Genomic DNA, 12,918 nt, shown 5'->3' on the forward strand with positions numbered 1-12,918 from the left:
CACCATGAACTTTATGGCTTAAAGCAACCCAAGCTTATTATCTTTCAGTTCTGGAGTCAGAAGCCCAAACTGGGGCTCACTGGGCTGGAATCAAGGTGTTGGCTGGACTGTGTTGCTTTGTGGAGCCTCTGGGGAGAATTCCTAGCCTTCCCTTTTGTGCTTCACAAGGTTTCTTGGCTGATGGGCCCCTTCCACTCAAAGCCAGCAGACACCTCTCTGACCTCTGCTCCCACTCTGTCTCTGACCCTCCCGCCTCCTCTCGTATGTACAGGGACTCTGTGGTTACTGGACCTCCCAGGATAGCCCAGGATGGTCCCCCCGCCTCGGTCTGCTCAGGCTGTCATCAGAGTGTCCTGGACTGGGTGGCTAAAACAGTGGACATTTATTTCCCACAGTTCTGAAGGCTGGAAATCCAGATCAAGGTACTGCATGTTCTTGTATGGCAGGGACAGGGAATGTGAGCTTTCTCCTGGCATCTCAAAATCAGTGCCAATCTTAAGGGCCCCACCCTCTGACCTTAATTACCTCGTTGTAGGGCCCTTTGGGCCTCAACATGTGGCTTTTGGGAGGCACCCACTTCAGTCCAGAGTATCCTCATCTCAAGATCTTTAGCTGCCTTGTACCTGCAAAGTCCCTTTTGCTACATAAGATAATATATTCATAGGTTCTAGGTGTTATAATGTGGACATCTTTGGGGACTTCTTGTTTTGCCAGCCACCAGCTCCTACATCCCTTTGACATGCCCCCATCAAGCTTCTTAAAATTTTTCATTAATTTAAATTTGATCTCTGAGCCTTCACTGTTCATGGTGCCGGCATGTTCCACGTCATTATTGTGGTTCCTCCTCCTGGAGTCCTGGGTGGCTATGGGGGGTGGATGTATCTAGGCAACTCCAAAGCACTGATCCACACTGGTGATGCCAGAGCGGCCCTGTGTCCCTGCTTACCTGGTCCATTGAAGTCTTGGACTCTGCTGTCAAGCCTGTGACTGGGCCTACAGGTGGGGTCCCACTGATGTCCTGTCACCCCTGGAAACCTCTGGGAACTTTCCTTCCATCCTTCTTCCTACCCTCCAGAAAGGATGCCTGGCTCTCCCTTCTCCCTTGGGAATGTCTAGCCTAATCATGACGATTAATTTAGATGTTTACAAAGCATAGGAAAAGCCCCTGGCCTTGCAGAGGTGCTTGTAGATGTTTGGACATTAAAATCTTTGCTATGTCTCGTAACTCGGGCAAGATGTAGCTGGGAAGAGATCACAGTGGAACCCAAACTCGGATGTGTCAAACTCCAGAGAGAACGGTTCAACGATCCCCTGCTACAGGATCACTTGATAAAAAAACATTTTACCTGTTTCTACCTCAGATCTTTGTCAACAAAAATGTTACTTTGTCAACAAAGGTCCCTCTAGTCAAGGCTATGGTTTTTCCAGTGGTCATGTATGGATGTGAGAATTGGACTATAAAGAAAGCTGAGCATCGAAGAATTGATGCTTTTGAACTGTGATGTTGGAGAAGATTCTTGAGAGTCCCTTGGACTGCAAGGAGATCCAACCAGTCCATCCTAAAGGAGATTAGTCCTGTGTGTTCAATGGAAGGACTGATGTTGAAGCTAAAACTCCAATACTTTGGCCACCTCATGTGAAGAGCTGACTCATTGAAAAGACCCTGATGCTGGGAAAGATTGAGGGCAGGAGGAGAAGGGGACGACAGAAGGTGAGATGGTTGGGTGGCATTACTGACTCAATGGACGTGAGTTTGGGTGAACTCCAGGAGTTGGTGATGGACAGGGAGGCCTTGCGTGCTGCAATTCATGGGGTCGCAAAGAGTCGGACACGACTGACTGACTGAACTGAACCGAAGCTCAGATCTGACAGATGATTAGATTGAACCTAGTTAGTTAGTTCAGTCGCTCAGTCGTGTCCAACTCTTTTCGACCCCATGAATCGCAGCACTCCAGGCCTCCCTGTCCATCACCTAATGAAATGTCCATTTGTGAACTTACTTACTGAATTCATGGTTCAGTCTAAGAATCATCATAGAGGTGGAAGCTTCATAAAGCAAGTTCTCTAGGTAATTGTGATGCTCAGTGAAGCTGGAGGTCCGCTGCCCAAAAGCCAAGTCCCGGGCACTGGATGGCACATGAGGGGCGTTGACAAGCTTAAGAAAACAAAGGGATTGGGAGCAGGCCCCTGACCTTGAGTAGCCGAGGGCTATCTCTTCATCAGCTTGCTGCTTCCTGGTACACTTTAACATCTAAAAGTGAAGGCTTTGTCTTTTTAAGTTATGATTTTTTATGTCTACCTAGCGTTTTGAGTGGAGAAGGCAATGGCACCCCACTCCAGTACTCTTGCCTGGAAAATCCCATGGATGGAGGAACCTGGTAGGCTGCAGTCTATGGGGTCGCTAAGAGTCGGACTGAGCGACTTCCCTTTCACTTTTCACTTTCATGCATTGGAGAAGGAAATGGCAACCCACTCCAGTGTTCTTGCCTGGAGAGTCCCAGGGACGGGGGAGCCTGGTGGGCTGCCGTCTATGGGGTCACGTAGAGTCGGACACGACTGAAGCGACTTAGCAGCAGCAGCAGCAGCCTTTGGAGAAACCCAGGTCATGGGATGCAGGCCTTTTCATCTCCACTGTTTCCTCCATTAAGAATAAAAAAAAAAATGTCGGTATAAAGGCAAATATATTAACACCCTATAGTAAAGTATTTTATTCACCCTAAATGTTCATTTTTTTTTTCTTAAAAAAAAAATTAAAGCCTGTTCAAGGTCCCCTGAAAGTATTGCTTCATGTGCCTCATGGGTAAGTCAGCTTTGGAGAAATGTACCCGATAGAGGGAGGGGTGACTGATCAGCCTCTGGTTACGATCTGATTTCCTGGTGGAGTAGTCCGCCAGCCTCAAACACACGGTAGAGCAACTCACGGGGTGTCCGGTGGGAGGCGTGAGAAGATGCCCCATGTCACTCAGCTGAGCCTCTGGCAGAGCTAAGCTGCCTTTATGAAGTGATTGTTTTGCTGGTTCTGAGGAATTACAAACCTTCAAAGACCTTGTTGGCAGGCCGGGAACCACTTCTCCTCAAGGCATCTTTAAAATGCAAACCTGGTCTCTCAGCAGACCCACTGCATCTCAGCCTTCATGATAAATGCTTCACACTGGCAGCCGACCCACTCGAGTTTGGTGTCGGGCTTGCCAACAGATTAATCCTATCGATTGCTGGCTGTTTGTTTGCCTTTGTGGCCGTCTCTCCCTTGTTGGTTCCCATTTGCTTTCTCCAACCATCACAGCGCTGGGCCCAGCTCTGCCTTGAAATAAACCAATGCTGATCAGCACACTGGCGGGTGAAAGAGGGCTGCAAATCTGTCCGCTTTCATAAGGAACTACCCCAGGACAGGCCTGTGGGCTGAGGCTGGGATTCCAAAGCCCTTTCCTCTCTGTTGTATTTCCGATGCCTTCAGGGAAGAGCCCTGACCTGTCATTAAACAAGAGGGTACCCTGGCTGGAGGGGCAGGAAGGGGTAAAGTGATCCCATTCTCCCACAGCTGCCTTGGGAGAATCTGCCGGACACGTGGACCTGACTTGGCCGCCGATGCATGTGTGTGGCTGTGCTTTGGCGGAGTTCTGTGCTTCTCTCGGTATTCTCAGCAAGGTAATAGTAATAAAGGGGACTGATATTTACTGAACTCTTAAGAGGGACCAGGCATTGTTCTAAATGCTTTCCAGGTTTTACCCTTTTAAACTTGACAGCAGCAGCAGCAGCCAAGGGTTAGAGGGGTGAAGTAACTCAGCCAAGATCAAGAACTGGCTGTTCAAGGCTAAGCCCAACTTTGAGGTTTTGCTACCTCAGAGTGGTCACTAGAAGTCACTCAGAATTAATATTTTGAGATTGTAGGTTTAGCCATTTGGCCGAGTGGCCATTCACCTTTTCCCAGGTGTAGTGGAAAGTTCTGGGCTTCCCAGGTGGCTCGGTGGTAAATAATCCACCTGCCAATGCAGGAGACACGAATTTGACCTTAGGTCCGGAAGAACCCCTGGAGAAGGGAATGGCAGCCCACTCCAGTTTTCTTTCCTGGAGAATCCCATGGACAGAGGAGCCTGGCGGGCTACATACAGTCCAGGGGGTCACAAGAGTCAGACATGACTTAGAGACTAAATAACAGCAACAGGAACAGTGGAAAGTTCTAGTCACAGCATCTGCAGTAAATACAGTGGCGACGTGCACAAACACTGCAGCCAGCCAGCCTGCTTGCATTTAAATCCAGTTCTACTACTGAGCAGCTGTGTGACCTTGGGTCACTAACTTGACCTCTCTGTACATTGCTTTCATCATCTGCAAAAGGTGACTAATCCTAATAATAGTGACTTCATAGGGTTATAACAGGGGTTGCAGAACTTAGTGCTTGTATGCGTTTCGAGCCGTGCCTTGCACATAGAACGCATGATGTGTTTGTTAAAATATTTCAATTATCCTTCATAAATAAACATGAAGCTCCAGGAACTGAATCTAGGAGATGTTGCTGTCTCACGTTAGCTTAGACTGGTGGATTTTTGTGGCCTTGTAACCTTGAGTGCAGAGGCTGTGATTTTAATATCAGATGGAATAATTAAGTGTTGCCAGACTGTGAAAGAACAGGGCATGAGGGGGATCTACATCCTGTGGCCCTTTGCATCTCATTTGATTTAGCAATTAACAGGAACAAATTCCCAAGTAAGAGTGAAAATTAAAACATAGGGTAATGCTTTTTGTAATGAGGATTTTGTCATTTTGAAGCAGAGCGAGGTATGTGAATTTTGTTCTTATAAAAAGCTGCTCCCCCTTGGTAGAAGGCCCTTGATGGGTTTATGACGATGGGTCCTTCAGGGTGACGGCCAGCGGCTTTGGGGAGGGGCTCCAGGGGCTGATGGCTGTTGGCCTGGGAAGAAGCACTAGTTCCTACCCAAGCCTGAAAAACAAAAATCAGAGCTGGAGTCAAGGAAAATCTGTGCTGGTGATCTTGAGAAGATTGGTAAAGTCCTCTTAGGAGCCGGTCAGCAAGGGAAAGCTTCACCATGCCTGCAAAGGCTTTCAAAAGGCACCAGGAGAAACCCGCCCCAAGAGACCCGGGAACCACAGCAACCAGAAGCGAGACCAGTGGGGCCTTCACGTGTCCTCTGGACTACGAGAATCCCATGGGCTCCTCACACGGCCCTGGGGATGGGAAGGGGCCGCTGGAACCATAAACCAGGCCAGAAGCCTTGCTCTTTTTGACACGTGGCAGAAGGACAAGCCAGACTGATTTGCTGTGCAGTCCGCAGAAAATATAGATTGGTTCTGGCTCCCACTTCTTGTTGTGACGTTGGCCCATGAGTCGCATGGTACCTGCCTACAGAGTACAAACTCGGCTAACAAACGTGCAGGCCAGGGCTCCCGCTCGGGACCACAGCGAGGCTCCGAGGCATTTCCTGAGACCTTTTCTCCAGGTCTGAATGCTACAGAGCTTAGGGATGCGGTCCCGTCTATGCTTGTTACACCTCTTGGGTGGTCCTGCCCCCTCCAAGGATGCTGTACTGGAGACAGGCACTGTCTTCTGCATCCTCTCATGCTGGGACATCTGCCCGCTCTCCTGGACTGGGCCACTGCCCTCTCCTGCTCCCCTGGGCACTCTCTCCTTTGTGGACAATACAGCTTTAAGGCGCTACCTTCTTCCTGGACCTGTAAGTCAAAAGTGTCAGGGGTGCGGAAGAGAAAACTTACCACTTCTTTTATTATCATCATCGAAACGCGATGGTCACCAGTGTTTGCTAGCCCTCCTGTGAGTGAGGGCTGTGTATTGTTCCTCCTGATCTTCATTCCAGGTCTGTGAAACTGTACTATGATGGTCATCCCATTTGCAAACAGGGAAACTGATGTTTGGAGAGGTTCAGTAGTCTGGATGGGGTCATATAGCTGGTAAATGGTGGCCCTGAGGTTCAAAGCCAAGTTGGCGACTCCGGGGCTCACACACTTAACTACTGTGTAATTGTCTTCTGTGTAACATGACAATTTAAGGTGGCTTTGTGAGCCCAACTTCCCTGAAGGGGTTGGTGATCCTCTCCATTTCAAATATCGTCTCTTCTTAATATTTCTTAAGAGTGATGTGAGCTTATACCCAACAAAGATAAACATGAGTGTCCTCACTGATGGGCAGGAAGATTCCTGTAAAACAGGATGTACCAGACTCTAGGGCGGTGGAGAAGTGTGTTTACCTTGTTGATTGATGTGGGAGACTGCAAAAGTCGCCCTTAATTCATTCCTGCCCTGTTCCCATGCCTTTGCAATGTGACTTTAAGCTCCACCCATAAAGATGTGGAGTCTGTTTCTCCGCTCCTGAAGGTAGGTTACCTGTGCTTGGACATGCCAGTAGAATACTGGAAGGAAGGGTGTGCCAGCTCCAGCCTGGGACTCCAGAGGCCCCACAGGCTTTTTCTCTTTCTCACAATCCTGCCACTGCTGTGATGACATGGCCAGGAGATGGCAGACGCGTGACCTGATCTGAGATTAGCCCAGTGGATGTACCAGCCACCCCAGAAATGGGGCTTCCCACACTCAGCCACTGACAGCTGATGCACGAGTGAACTGAAGCCAAAAGACTCTCCCAAGTTGCCAACCTGTAGAGCCGTGTGCTGTATTCAGGGTCACTATTTTAAGCCACTGGGTTTTGGGTTTGCAGTTTGGTAGGCCACAAAATAAACAGGTTACACTCAGCTTCAAGTCACACTCATTCATCCCAGAACTGGGTGGTGGGACTATTAGGTGGAAGATAGGGCGGCTGAATTAGAGCCTTTCCCCCACCTTCCTCATTTCTCCGTGAAAATGCCTTTCTGCAGGTTTGTGTCACAGATGCTGGATGCTGTGATTCGATTTCTGTTCACCTGAGCAGAAGACATGAGCCATCAGTGACGGCTGGGATCTGGTCCCAGCCCTGACTCCACCTTGCCACGTGGTTTTCAGCGACCCCTGTAACCTGTCTGGGCTGCAGTTGCTCACATAGTTAAGAAGATGAGACTGACACGCACACGCTGTACGCTTTCTCCAACCCTAGTGCTTGGTGTCTCTGATGCATCACTAGCATGGTGTTTATCCTGTCTGCATTTGATTTGGATTGTTTATTCTGGACCTCTGGAGTGGCACAAAATGACGAGATGGAATTTTTTTTTTTTTTTTAAACCATCCACCTAAAAAGAAACAGACCATAAACTGGCTAGTGCCACTCAAGAAAATTCCTTTACTAACAGTGAAGCAAAAAATGTCTTAGTTATAAAAGTACGGGTTTGGAAAGGAAATGCTCAGGTTTCCTGATAAAGAACAGTCTGCATTATTAAAGATAGAGGGTTTTACGGCTTCTTGTTAAAATTTACAAAATCACATTGCTTTTGGCTTTTCTCCTGAAAGCAGATAAAGGCTTGGTTGGTCCGGCTTCCTGGGCGCTATAAAATGTGTTCCTTCTTTCCTTCCTCCCTTCATGCGTTTATCCAGCCAGCGTTTTATATGAGTCAGACACTGTCCTCCTCCTGGGAGAGGCAACCGAACGAGACAGGCCGATCCCAACCCTCTAGGCGCTGACGTTTGTATGGCAGAAGCAAACCCACAGTTAAGTGTTAGTGTCGTCTAGCAATTAATGCTGTGAGAAAAAACTTAATCGTTGGAGGAGAGATGAACCCTAGAGCAGGAGAGCCACTTAACTGTCTTCACATGGTCCCACCTCCCCCTGCAATTTCTCATTCATTCTCAGATCCAGTCCCTGGAACTGAGAGGCATCTGTGTTCACTGATGCCTGTCTGACAAGTCTCCCTAAGCAGGAATAAAACCCAGGGATGTGAGACTGGGGAAGAGAATGACTCCTGACAGCGCGCCTTTAGGGGACAGGCTGAGTAAGAGGCTGGGATCTGGGCAACACTGTGGCTTCCTGGAGCAAGTGCCACTGAATTAAGGGACAAGACCTCCCCTGGGAGTTAAGAGCCCGGGCTCCAGTTTTATCTCAGGACTGGATTTCACATGTGATTTTGGACATCTCGTACCCTCTGTTTCTCAATGTGTGTTTTAGAGACTGTAATACTGCTCTCTACCTCTCCATGTTGTTGGATGATCAGGTTCAATAACACAAACGGAAGCATTTTGTTCAAGTTATTTTCCAGATGGACTGTCTGTTCCCTGAGGGTGGGAACCATGTCTTATTCATCTTATTTCCATAGAGCTTGGCCTGTATCAAGTGCTCAGTGATCACATGAATGAATTGGCCTGGGAATAAATTAGCAAAACAATAAAATCGAGTCCTATGGGCCCTAGTTTCTTCATTTTGCAAATCAGGGTGTCCATGTAGAGTTGTGAAGTTTGTGCACTGCACAAGTGAACTTGCTGGAGATAATCGGAGGAGATTAAAACCCAGATTCTCTACCTGCCAAGTCATGAGCCTGGTTCAGAGAGAAGTGCCTTTTCTATTTTTCATAAAGGTACCATATAGACCAGCAGTGGCTCTGATTAGAAGAATGATGTTGGATTGTCTTGCCTCTCGAAGATTCTGACTTAATCATTATGGGTTGCGGCCCCAGAAGCTGTATTCTTCAGAAAATCTCCAGATGATTCAGATTTTCCTCCTAATTTGGGTACCATTGGATTGGTGGTCTGTTAAGGTCTTTCTCCCTCTAATAGGAGGTGATTTTACATTAAATTTTATATTCTAGCATTTCATCACTAAATTCTCTTTCTTAACGAGCACACAAGCTGCTGTCTTTTGTCCTTACTCACCCTTCCCACCATCTGTTTTCAGCAGAGAGTAGCAGTTGGGGTGTGTGGAGTATATTCATTCATTCTCATTCATCAATAAGGAAATTCTGCACCAAGCTAAAGGAAGAAAAAAAAATTCCCAGAATTTCTTTAATCCTCCAACACTTGTGTTTTTTCTCTTACTAGCAACAAGAGGTCAAATAATAATTGAAAACATTGCAGGGATCTTGAGACAAGCCAGAGCTGCTAAGACTAAAACCTTGTGATGAACTTTCCTAGGGTCTAATTTCATCTACCTGCCTGCACTTGTCTGTCAACCCCTGCATAAGTCAGGGTCCAAGGAGGAGAAAGAAACCACACAGTTGTCTCAGCAAGGAAAGCTTTGTGCGGGGTTTCTCAGCTATAGCGACCATTGACACTTCAGTTCAGTTCAGTCGCTCAGTCGTGTCCGACTCTTTGTGACCCCATGAATCGTAGCACGCCAGGCCTCCCTGCCCATCACCAACTGCCAGAGTTCACTCAGACTCACGTCCATGACACTTGGGGTTGGATAATTCTGAATTCGGGGGAATGTTCTTGCCCCGAGGATGTTGAGCAACAGCCCTGGCCTCTGCACACTGGTTGCCAGAAACAATCCTTCCTCTTCCCCCAGTTGTGAAACTGAAAACATGTCTAGTCAACCTCCAGTGTCCCAACCCCCAGTGTCTGAAAGTGGCCCCTGCTTGGTCACCAATGGTAAAGGAATCATTACCTGTATCAGAGATTATCAAGAGGGAAGTAAGGAGAACCATAAAGAATACCTTTGGGCTGAGTGAGAGTATGAAGGAAGGGACCCCAAGTGGGATTCAGACTGGGCTGAACTTCACCCCTGTGGCGTATTGTGTGGGGATGTTCTCTGGGCCCAAGCAGGTGGGTGAATCTACTGGATACCGGTGGGCTGTGGCTGGCAGCTGAGGGCTGGGTGCCTGTGACTCACTGGAAACCCATCCGGGGGGTATGGGAATGAGTGTCACTGGTTGTCCCCCACCCCCCAAACACTGCTGGCAATAGCTTTTGGTAGAAACCAGAAGAAGCAGATGGAAAAGTGTGGAAGTGGGAAGAGAAGCCCCTTCTTCTTGCATTGTCTCTCCCGCGCCGTCTACTGACAAAATGTAGTGTCATGTTATCTTCAAAAGAAGTATTTTGCACAGAGCTTGCAGTGAAAGATGGATTTGGAGCTGAAAGGCAATAAATTAATAGTTGGCATGCTCTTGTATTGTAACATCTTCTTACTTATTTTTGTACCGTTCTATTTGGCATGGGTCTGGCACTTAGTAGATGTAAAATCACTAGTAATGATTGAAAGAAGGCATGAACGCATGCATCAGTTCACTTCAGTCACTCAGTCGTGTCCCACTCTTTGTGACCCCATGAATCGCAGCACGCCAGGCCTCCCTGTCCATCACCAACTCCCAGAGTTCACTCAGACTCATGGCCATCAAGTCGGTGATGCCATCCAGCAATCTCATCCTCTGTCATCCCCTTCTCCTCTTGCCCCCAATCCCTCCCAGCATCAGAGTCTTTTCCAATGAGTCAACTCTTCGCATGAGGTGGCCAAAGTATTGGAGTTTCAGCTTCAGCATCAGTCCCTCCAATGAACACCCAGGACTGATCTCCTTCAGAATGGACTGGTTGGATCTCCTTGCAGTCCAAGGGACTCTCAAGAGTCTTCTCCAATACCACAGTTCAAAAGCATCAATTCTTTGGCGCTCAGCTTTCTTCACAGTCCAACTCTCACATCCATAGATGACCACAGGAAAAACCATAGCCTCGACTAGACGGACCTTTGTTGGCAAAGTAATGTCTCTGCTTTTGAATATGCTATCTAGGTTGGTCATAACTTTCCTTCCAAGGAGTAAGCGTCTTTTAATTTAATGGCTGCAGTCACCATCTGCAGTGATTTTGGAGCCCCCAAAAATAAAGTCTGACCCTGTTTCCCACTGTTTCCCCATCTATAGATGCCCAAATAAATGAATGGCAGAGTTTGCTTTTGCTGTTTTGGAAAATGCCGTTGTTACCACAGGTTTGAATTTTACCTACAGAATAGCTAATGCCAGCTTTTATTCCATCCCATCCCACTCTCATACTAAATTTAAAATTAATTGAATTATCCTATTAGGTCTTCCCAACTCTCATGTAACTGATCAATTTGCTAAAAATATGTTAAAGAATTGAGCAGTTCAGTGGAAAGAAATTAATTAAACTTGTTTGAGTCGATCAGTTGATTAAATTCCCCAGTCGAGTGTTGATTAGGTAGCCAGGAAAACATGAGACTGGTATCTGTTTTTTAGACCAGAATATTAACCAAAGTACTGTTGACCAATGAATTAAGTCCAGCAAAATTGATGTCCAGAGGCTAGGAATATTAATAATGTGAAAATCAGAATTAATTTTGACTTAGTTGTCAAATGGTTACTTGTGGATTGCAGCGTGGTTAAGTCAGCTGTGGCCAGGGGCTAAGTCACCCTGTATTTTAACACTAGGAAGTGTGTTGAAAAGATGACTGGATTGGGATATGAAGTTTACTGTGGGCTCCCTGCTAACGTGGACAGCTCTGTCAGCCTTTCTGGGCCTCCATCTCTTCTGTGTGTGCAAAAATTACCATACATTTCCATTTGAGGATGAGTAAATATAATCTGAATTATCACTGGAAGGACTGATGCTGAAGCTCTTGTATTTTGGTCACCTGATACAAACAGCTGATTCATGGGAAAAGTCACTGTTGGTAGGAAAGATTGAGCGCAGAAAAAGAGGGTGTCAGAGGATGATATGGCTGGATGGCATCACTGATGCAATGGACACGAACTTGGGCAAACTCCAGGAGACAGTGAGGGACAGAGGGGGTCTGGCGTCTGCTGTCCATGGGGTCACAAAGAGCTGGACACGACTGGGCAACTGAACAACAACAAACAATCTGAGTGCAAAAGTGTTTTGAAAATTGAAAGTAGCACACGAATTTGAGGCTCTTCTAATTAGTTCATAGTTGCAAAATGGGCGCTTTGGGATTGTTTCAATTTTCTTAGGTTTCTAGAACATTCCGAGTATATCTGGGGTGCTGAGAATGTACTTCTGTTTCCTAATGTAAGGCAGAAGCTCATGGAAAGGAGTTTTGCATGTAGGATGATACGTTGCAGTGGAGTACCCCAGGGCCTTTGCACATATAGGTTCCTCCGCCTAGAATTCTTTCCTGTCCTCTTTGCCTCCATAACTCCTACTTATCCTGTTGACTCAACTGTCACTTTCTGACAACCTGGTCAACCCTCCCTGTTACATGTGCTTCTGCACTGCATCTCTTCTATTCACAGCTCTACCACGATGGGTATTTCATGCTTTATTATGATTATTTGATTAATGTCTGTCTCCCCAGCTAGGCTATAAGCTCTGAGATGGCAGGGACCACTCCTGCTTTTGCCCACAATGACATTTTTGGTGGCTGTTTGATGACCGTTTGTTGGATGAACAAATGAATGTTTTATCCAGAGTTGACTACAGCCTACTGGATTTTGATGTGTTGGTCACATTTTGAAAGAAAGGGCAGTGCTTGGCCTTCTGGGGCTGTGGAAAGGACACAGTGATAGATCCAGGTCCCCGGGCTGCCTCAGCAGCCAGCACAACCTCTGGCATACAGTAGGAGCTCAGCAAATGTTTACAGAATGAGTTAACTGTGGAGCAGAAGCCTGGAACCTGAGTTTTGTCTCTAAAATTTACTGGCTCAGCGAACTCAGTGAAGATGTTTAGGCCTGCTGTGCAATACAGTATAAACAGGCTCAGAGGCCAGCATTCCTGGATCCAAATCTCCACTGAGAAGAGGTCTCACAAGACGCTTAACATCACGATGTGAATGTGCAAGTCTGCTTCTTTACACAAATGAGGGTAATCTCGATATCCTGAGGTTATTTCAGGTGTTAAACCAGATAGAAAGGCCTTGCCTAATATAGCCTGTATTAGGTATCAGTAAATGTTTGTCCTTTCCCTTCTCTCGGCTTCCATAACATGGGGACAGCATGACCCACGTTGAGCCAATTGTGTCTCAAATAAGATCGAAAATGTCATACGCTTTGTAACTTGAGGTCCAAGATTCACTTTTCCTCATTCCCATGCTGCCCTCAGAAGAAAAATTGCAGAATCAGCATTCACCAC

Source organism: Bos javanicus, chromosome 22, assembly GCF_032452875.1.
Source record: "Bos javanicus breed banteng chromosome 22, ARS-OSU_banteng_1.0, whole genome shotgun sequence".
Classification (NCBI taxonomy): domain Eukaryota; kingdom Metazoa; phylum Chordata; class Mammalia; order Artiodactyla; family Bovidae; genus Bos; species Bos javanicus.